This window comes from Bidens hawaiensis, unplaced genomic scaffold, assembly GCF_021521415.1.
Source record: "Bidens hawaiensis isolate Kalapana, Puna unplaced genomic scaffold, B.hawaiensis_p1.1 tig00022513_1, whole genome shotgun sequence".
Lineage (NCBI taxonomy): Eukaryota > Viridiplantae > Streptophyta > Magnoliopsida > Asterales > Asteraceae > Bidens > Bidens hawaiensis.
The window spans coordinates 238,378-248,329 of NW_027493506.1; positions in this window are offsets into that span (position 1 = coordinate 238,378).

Below are 9,952 nucleotides of genomic sequence, written 5' to 3' on the forward strand. Positions count from 1 at the left end.
ATTTCTCATACTCCATACACCACCAAAACACACACTTAGCTCTCTCTCATCCTACTCTCTCTCTCTAAGCTGAAACCAAGAAGAAGAAGAAGGAGAACCGATTTCCGACCCAAGGTAATGATAGTGTGATATTGTAGAGGTCCAAAACCGTTAGATCTAGTTGCGAAACGATGAACCGACACCGTTAAACCGTTGAAGTCACGAGATCCGGGTGGAATCGGGTATAAACCGAACCTAAGATGAGCTTAGGGGTCACCCTAGCTCAGATCTGGATCGAACGGGACGAAAAACGGTGAAAACGGTGCTAGAATACGTTTTTCCGGCCACCGCACGGTTTTCCGGCGAAGGCGGCGCCGGAGTTGGCTGGTACGAGGATAAGGTAAATGTCAGAGAATGTTCTGACATTCTTTGACCTAAACCTAATTCGTTAGCGGAAGGGAGACGAACTAGCCTTAGTTCGTTATGCCAGTTCGTTAGGGGAAAATAACGAATTAGCCTTAATTCGTTATGTCAATTTGTTAAGTCAAGGATGACAAATGAACCCCCAGTTCGCTAAGGGTTCAGTTCGCTAAGGGTCAGTTCGTTAAAGGACCAGTTCGTTAACAAGGTCCAATTCGTTATGGAAGATGACGAACTAGATTAACGAATCAACTAAGGAAGGATAACGAATCAGAATGTGATCTGGATAGAGAATTAGAGTGTGATCTGATAACGAATTACACTTAATTCGTTATGAAAAATGTGATGGTGAATAAAATAATAATTTAATATCTTAATGGAAAACGTGATAAAACAGTTAACAGAAATAAAAAATTTTTTAAGCTGCCTGGCAGCTCGACCCCAGCCAGGGGCTCTGCCCCTTGGACCCTGCTAGGGGCTGCCACCCCTAGACCCTGCTGCCAGGGGCGCTGCCCCCGGACCCCCGTTCATTGAGGGGTGTAAATAGATTAGAAACGTGATATGGATAGTAATAGTTAATTGATATGTGTAATTGTTATACAGTTAGTCACGCTCAGCTAAAGGAGGAGTAACTGTTAACCGAGTTCAGGTGAGTTTCTAGCCCCATTCCTTGTTATGTTTTCGGGGCTGTGTGCATACTCGATGTGAAGTGTGAATACACTTACCTTAAGTGGTAAGTGTATGCTATAATGTTTGATGTGATATATTTATATATGTTATGATTGGTTGTCTGTTGGTGCGTGAACGATCTTCGGATATTGCACGCGTAGACACTAGACAGGGAAGGTTAGTCGATGTGCGAACGATCTTCGGATATTGCGCGTACCGTCATTCGGGAATGATCCCCAAGTGGTTATTAGTGTGTATATAAATGTTGTGATGTAACTTGATTATTATATAAATGACGTGATGATATAAAGTGTGTTGTAGACAAGTAGAAGTAGGGTGTGATAGAAGTGGCAAGGGTCTAGTAAGAGTGTTAGTGGCATGACGATAGTACGTGGTAGGGTAAGCTTATACGTGACTTCGTTATTAAAGTAGCAAAGTTGCATAACGTTATTCGTTATTAAAGTGGTACAAAGTGGCATATATAAGTGGCTAAGCTGTAGGGGTAGTTAAGTGGCTAAGCAGTAACAGGTTAGATAGTGGGTTGTGTGTCTTCGGATACGTATATATTGTATGTAGTGGTTGTATGACAAGTTGCCTGATTAACTAGAACTCACTCAGCATAGCTGACTTTTAGTATGCACGCAAGTGAGCTGATTGTAGAGTTAACATGAGGATGACACATGCATGGATTGAACGGCTGGCATCTGAAGATAGAAGAAAATATATTTTAAATATAATGTTTTGTGTTATGGTATCAAAGAAAAGATTAAATGTTTTGTAATAAACGGTTAAAGTTTTATATTCCGCGAAAGATTTAATAAACTTTGATTTGTAGAACTATGTTTATGAGTATATCCGACGTTAAAGTAGGGCTACCGGGAACGGGGCCTTACACATCATTATCCCAGTATGCCAACATCTTTACAAAAGGCCTACCTCTGGATTTATATCTAACATTTTGTTCATGTTTGAGAGTACGCAAACAACCCACGTACTCCACCTACGGGAGGCTATTAGCGTAACAGATATTACGGGACAAGATTAATTGTACTTTAGGATACTATTGGTTGTTCCTTAATTACATATATAGGTCTCCTTTGTTTCTTGTTTCGTTGTTGGGGACTAGTAGTTGCTAGTTCGCCTTTGTTAATATAATGTCGTCATTCAAAGAGAAAAAAGATACGTCTCCTTTGTATATATAGAGACCCTTGAAATTCATTGTTATGTACAAAAATATTTATCATAAACTTTTTTTGGATAATGTAACCATTTTCATCTAAACACATAAATGAAACACATCTCTCACGTTCTATAATGTTATCCTTGTAGATCACACATGCATAATAGATTAATAGATTTACAGTATAAATTTTATACTATACATGTACAAAACATAATATGAGCCGACACATGAAGGTAACACAAAGGTTAGCTTAAAAAGAAAACGTAAGAAAACATAATAAAAACCACAATGTCATTAACAATAATGCAATAAGTGTCGGACCCAAAAAATATTTCATGAGGGGCAATAAGGGTGGTTAACCAGAATTTAATGCATGACGATCGGGATTCTCAGGTTAAATTTTCACGAGGGGCAATAATGCAATTAGTCACCCATACCTTTCCTTTTATGTAGATCCGCCCCAAATGCAATATAAACAAAGAATGAAAAAAAGAGCTTTTCGTCGGATTCAACTTATCAAAAGACGGCCTCTTTATATCCAATCTTTTGATACTATAGGCTATAATTCATCGACAAATATTAATTATAAAAATTAACATGTTATTCTAATATTGTTAAAAACATGAAAATATACATAATATATTTTCAAGAATGAATTTTATTTAAAAAAAATATATAACTGTAAAGAGAAACTTTGTGCATAGATCGGTTTTGGAAACAAACCAAACCAAAAACCGAAATTTGGTTTTTGAGTTTTTGAAAACTGTTTGTTTTGGTTTTTCTATTTGGTTAGGATCGGCTACGGCTCTTTTTTCCTTTTCATTTTTTATTTCAGTAGAGCTTGATCTTTTTCGAAATTAAAAAACCGGTTGTGCCAAAATAATGAATTTGTGTGTAAATGATTTTGTTAATTATAACTAATTTATTAAAATCGTTATAAGTTACCTAAAACTAAAAAAAATGAATTTAATAAATTTGGTTCGGTTTTTTCATTGGGTTTTTACAAAAATACACGGAACCAAACCACCAACTTTTGTTTTGGTTCATTTTCGTTTTTATGGTTTCATGCACATCCCTAAGCCGTACCTTGTTTAGTTGTTTATTATCTTTTATAATTTTCCAGTATACTTCATATATGATATCAAATACTTTTGTTACCAGTTTGCAAGAAAAAAAAACAAAGAATAATGAATCATACCAGTTTCTCATAGTTAGGTTACAATAATACATGGTGAAATAGACTTTGCTTTAAACTTTTGTGACACTAACACAATTACAAAGTTATTGATAAAAAGCCTACCTTTATAAGTCCAGATTATAACTTTCAACCAAAACAACATATACAGGTGTACCTACTTTATATATAGGTGATAGTTACTCGTACTTTATGTTATCATGACAAAAAGATGCAAAAATCATAGAATTTTCCTTTTGATTTGTTGAAGATAACGTCTTTTAGGTATCCCTTCATTACGCGTGTCAAATGATCTATAAATCATTTGAAAACATGTTAATCGTCGATGAATCATTATCCAAACACTAAACAAACAATGTATAACGTAAACCGCAATACTAACTCAGATAAGTCACCCCACACAACAATATTTAACAATGCTAAGATGTTATGCAAAATAACAAACTAAATGTACAGAATAACTACTAGTATTATACTAAAAACTATTTGACACGAAAAAAACCGATGAAAAATATAAGGTTCATAACAATCACCGGTAAATTCTAACACCGCTAAGTGTTCCCTGAGTGGGGTTTGTATGGTTATAATCATATTTATTTATCAGCTAAAAAAAGATTTTTTTACATAACTTTTTATGTGAATTAATGTTTTTAGTGAGCTATGAGATATGTAACTAATAATTTATGGGTTTTTATTTTATTTGACAAGAACTTTGCAACGAGCTAAGACATAATCCAAAATTGAGTTAAAATAAATGATATAACAATTCTGAAAATAATGTATGAAATGAAATTTGGTTTGTTCAAATGCAAAGTTAGATAGTACCATTTTGCATCCTCGAGCATCACGCTTCTTCCCGCCTCCAGTACCAAAACGTTGGGCGGTAATGGAGGTGGAGGCAGGATGACGCGAGACGTTAGGAGTGCTCGAAAAGGGAATAATTAATGAGCTATTTGATTATTTTAACTAGTTTAATTGCAATGATGGTTTATTTTACCATTTTAACTTATTTAATATATTTGTAAATAAATTTGTAGTTTTTAGACAAACGTATAATATGTTGTAAATTTTTAGGAGAAAGAAGTTTGAAGTGAGATATAATGAACATGTAAACAAACTTTTAGTATTCTGATAACTTGAATCGAACTAATAAAACTATAAAATTGACGAAATTAGCAAAATTTAAAAGGGTTTAAAAATTGTATGCTTATATGTTATATTTGTTGTTATATATTTATATATTTGTTCATATATAATTATATATAAACCAAATTAAAAATATTCGAGCCGAACCGAACCGAACAGACCTTTGCTCGTTGCTTGGCTCGGTTACAAATTGAACCGAGCAGAGCGGCTCGTTTACAATCGAGCAAAAAATCGAGCGATCATTTTCCGAGCGAGCGGAGAGCGGTTTGGACGGCCCTATGACCAAAATAACGGTGCAACAACGTACGTCACCGAAACTAACCGAATTCATGTCAGCTTGCCGGCTCAACGCTTGTGACTGACAACACTTTGATTTTACCACCGTTCGAGTTGTACCGACCTGCTCAGCGCAACGCGCCTGATGAAAAACTAGTTACTTTATATTTGTAATTAGATATCATTATCTAGTTTATGTAATGGTTTACATATATGTAATTAATAATAATTTCATACATGTAATATGAACAACATATGTGTAATAATATGAACAAATTTGTATAAATGCATTAATTAATGTTGTGTAATACGCATTACATATACGTGATACAATATTAAACATATGTAATGTAAACAAATTGTAAATATGCATTACAGTTGTGTAATATACATTACATACATGTATATAAGATACACACATATTTTTTATGTGGATTACATATACATAATACCCAATTTATTAAAGAATTCGAATTTACACACAGTTTTCTATTCAGTAAGTCTCATTTACACAACTTTAGTTTTCTAGATTTTACATTTTTTTTGTATAAATAGGTGCTCGAACATTTTTTGCTCAAAGATGATGTTTATGAACTAATGATTAAGAAATGAAGACAAAGCTTAGTTTTAGCATTTTCTGTTTGTTTTTGTTTATAGTAATTTTTGGGTATTTTTATTCAAATATATACATTCGTATTAACTTTTTGGTTTAAGAGATGAAGACAAATCTTTTGTATTAACTTTTTTGTTTTCTCTCCTCTACTACTTTTTTTAATAACTATTTTTGTTTAATTACAAGCTTAAATTAATGGATATTAATTAATTAAATGTGTGACTTAAATTGGTTATTAAAGTTTTATAACTTAACAAGCTCTCATATTATCCATTCTTTATATATCGTATACTAACTTTAGAACCCGTGTGATGCACTAGAAGCTCAAAAGAAATACAATTAAGCTATACAATATAGAAGACTTAGAAACCCGTGTGATGCACTAAATCGTCGTTCAATATTTCTTGAAGACTTAGAAACAAATTTTCTATAAGATTACGGCTATTTTAAAGCTCAGAATATGCTACACTTTTAGCATAAGAACCTTGATAAAAACCACATCAACAATGTTGGGATTTATGAAAATTGTGATTCATTCGTATTGGGCTCATATAGCGAATTAATGCTTGTGTGAATCGAGTTCTTTTTGGTCAATTTAAATACGTTATTCGATGACAACATATTAATAATAGGTTTTATATCATTATCACAAACTAATATACGAACATGTCTAAGTTTTTCTATTTTAAAACAATTTGAGCACACATACGTACAGATATAGATTAATCAATATCTATACTTATTTTGACAAGTTTTACAAAAGCTGTCATTAGAAATTTCATGATATCAAGATCTTAATACAAGTGACTTCCATTTTATTTGAACTTATTAGATAGATAGATAGATAGATAGATAGATAGATAGATAAAACCATCCAAAATTTAACAAGGGTATTGACAATGACATGTAGTTGGACTAGTGCATTTCGCTTTAGCGAGGCTTCCCCTTGCGAAGAAACAAAGCCTTTGACATTTTATATCGACACAAGAAACATTTGTCCATGGTATATCCGCTGAACAGTCACCTAAAACATGCAAAATCAATTATTTTTAATCGCATTATATTAAAAGATAACAATTATAAAGAATAGAAAATATGTAGTAAAACCGACCACTTATTGATTTCGCCATTGTTAACTCTAAGACAAGCAATAAAAGAAATCCGTAGACGTAAGTCAGCTTCATTTCTATTTTCCAACGTAGTTGTAATAAACAAATTCACAAAGAAGACTAATAACAAACTTATACTTATATAATGTCATCGTCTTGAGATTGGTTAAGAATAAAAAGATACCATTTGAAATTAAATATTTATTGTAAGAAACGTTAGTATTTATTATTGAGTTTAATTTTGCTCATTAAAAAAAATGAATGCATTTATTTTGGAAATTTGGTAAAAGTGTTGTTAATATATCCCATTTTTCTGTAATTTTATTAAATATGTTCATTCCTTCAAGTTTTTTATTTTATTTTTTCGAACGGTGACTTTCATAGTGGTTGAATATTCAGCCAGTTCTCGGAGAGAGCCCCAACCGCCCCACTTGGGCCAAGACTATGTTGTCTTAACCGGGCTCACACTTAGCATCCGAGTTTGGCTAGGCGTTCCACGAGAAAAATTCGAGGCCCCTGCCACTTGACAGGAGTTGTCCGCCCACAAGAGTAAGCTCTCTGGGAATGGACACTCTAATAGAAAACTCATGTCGCCATCAAGATTCGAACTTGAGAGGCCAACCGGCATCAAACTCTTACCCATCATTTGGCTGGCCACTTGAGCTAGCCCAAATGGTTCTTCAAGTTTTATATTAATATGATAAAAATCTTTTTGTTTTTTTTTATTTTGTTAAAATATGTATTTTTAAAGAACTTTTTTTGTCATGCTTTTTTTATAAATTATTAAAAAATTTATAAGTATTTAATTTTTTTTTGAACGGCCAACTAAGTAATTGGGGTGTGCATGGGTCGGTTTGGGGCGGTTTTGAGCCAAACCCATAACCATAACCGATATGGCGGTTAATGGATATCCATAACCATAACCGATCCATTATGGCGATTTCGGTTAATCGGTTTTGAAGGTTATAACGAGTCGGTTTGGGTCGGTTAACGGTAACCAAAACAATGTATCTACGGCTAAAAGTTTGGCATCAAATTTTACAGAAAAATGACATTACATAGTCTAACAAAATATATAATCCATATATTTAAAAATAACGGCAACATATAATCAAACAATGAAATTCCAAGTTAACTCAATAACAAACGTTGAACAACCATCAAAATGGTGTATTCTGATCATATGTTCGGTGGAAGTTAGCCTCGAACATATTGTTGGTTAAATAAATGGGTCAGTTCGGTTATGGCGGGTTTGGAATTATCTTTAACCAAAATGACCCATATTTGGCGGTTTTTGAAAATTCACTAAACCGACCCACCGGTTATGTCGGTTATCGATTAAAATCGGTTCAGTTATGTCGATTATGGTTCGGTTAAACGGTTATGGCGGTTAAGTTGCTCACCCCTACTAAGTAACGCCGGGCACTCCGTACGCGGCCCCCATTGGCTAAAAGTAACCCGAGCCGGCCACTAGTCCGGACGGACGAAGCCCCTAGCGGTCCACCTGTTAAAATAACCAAAAAAATTATGTCGAATTTTTTTTTCTTATTTTAAAAGAAAAAAAACGCGTTCTCTTTTCTACAATTGTTTTGATTTGTAGAGTTTTTTTATATTAATTACTAGTTCTTATCCCCCGTATTACGGGGGTGTGTTTCTTTTTCGTGTCTAATATTTATATTTTTTTGGATTTTAATTTTATTTATTATAAGAAAGTTAGGGTTTGATGATGAAAGAGTTTCACAAAAAAATGAGATACTATAATCCGTTTAAAAGCTATGTGTTTGGTGAGACTCATAACCCGCTTATTTTTTTAACTATAAAATTGTTTCTTAAATAATATTTTTTTTAAAAAAAATTGGATATTGATTTTTAGTATATCCATATTTTATAGGATTTTCATATCAAATATTCTGTGAGATTAATTTTTAATATAATTAGATGTTATAACCCGTTTAAGGTTATCTAGGTTTGGTAAGAATCATACGCGTGAATTCGGTTCAAATGTATGAGAAATATTCATTTACGAATAAAAAAATCTAGTGGCTTGATAGAATGTAAGAAGCAATCAGAAGGCTTTTAAATGTTTGTTTATATATATTTAAAATTAAGATTCTTGGTTATATTGTTTTTCTTTTTTTTTTTTGCGCGCAACATGTATTGTAATTTATTTATATTCTCATATGTTGTTTTACATATTCGTTTATAATATTTATATATTTTTCTGGATATTAATTTTATTTATTGTAAGAATGTTAATAATATACTTAGGATTTGATGATAAAAGAGTTTTAAAAATAAATGAGATGTTATATCATGTTTAAAAGTTATTTGAGTTTAATGAGACTCATGACCCGCTTATTACTTCTTTTACTATAAAATTGTTTCTTAATTATAAATATTACCTTTTTATAAAAAAATAGACAAAATTTTCATATCAAATATTTAATGAGATTATTTTTTAATATAATGAGATATTATAATCCGTTTAAGGGCTATCTGGGTTTGGTGAAACTTATACCCATGAATTAGGGTCAAATGCATGAGAAGTCTTCATTTAAAAATAAAACAATCTAGTGGCTTGAGAGAATTTATGGTGCTTTCGTTTATATATATGATTTTAATTTTATGTAATATAAGGAAGTTAATAATTATATACATAAGATTTGATTATGAAAATTATTTTACAAATAAATTAGATGTTATAACATGACTTAAAAATTTATGGGTTTGGTAAAACCCATGACCCGCTTCTTTTTTTTTAATATAAATTTGTTTCTTAATTATAAATCATTTCTTTTTTTTAAATAAATTAAATATTAATTTAGTATATACCTATTTTATAGAATTTTTATATCAAATATGTTGTGAGATTAATTATTAATTTAATGAGATGTTATAACTCGTTTAAGGATTGTCTGGGTTTTGTAAGACACATACCCGTGAATTCGGGTTAAATGCATGAGAAGCCTCCATTTAAAAATTAAGCAAACTGGTGGCTTCCATAAAAGGGGGGAGCGACCACATCGCGACACGTATGATTTTTGAGCTTTCATTTATATATATTATAGATAGAAGACAACTTACCTTTAAAAAAATCAGTTGTTTATTAATAAATAAATATAACTAAATAAACATACCACTTGATCAACATGTGGTTCTTTTCTCATCTATTATTAATCTCATGCACTCAAACCTAACAAAAAATATTCAAATGATTTTTTTTCGAATGAGAGACATATGATAAGATAAAAACAGAAAAAACTTTTTATCGTTTTTATATTTTTATAAAGATGTTATATCATAATTTCTTTAAATACATTTAATAATGCATCTAAAGATAAATACTAATTCTATGATAAAAA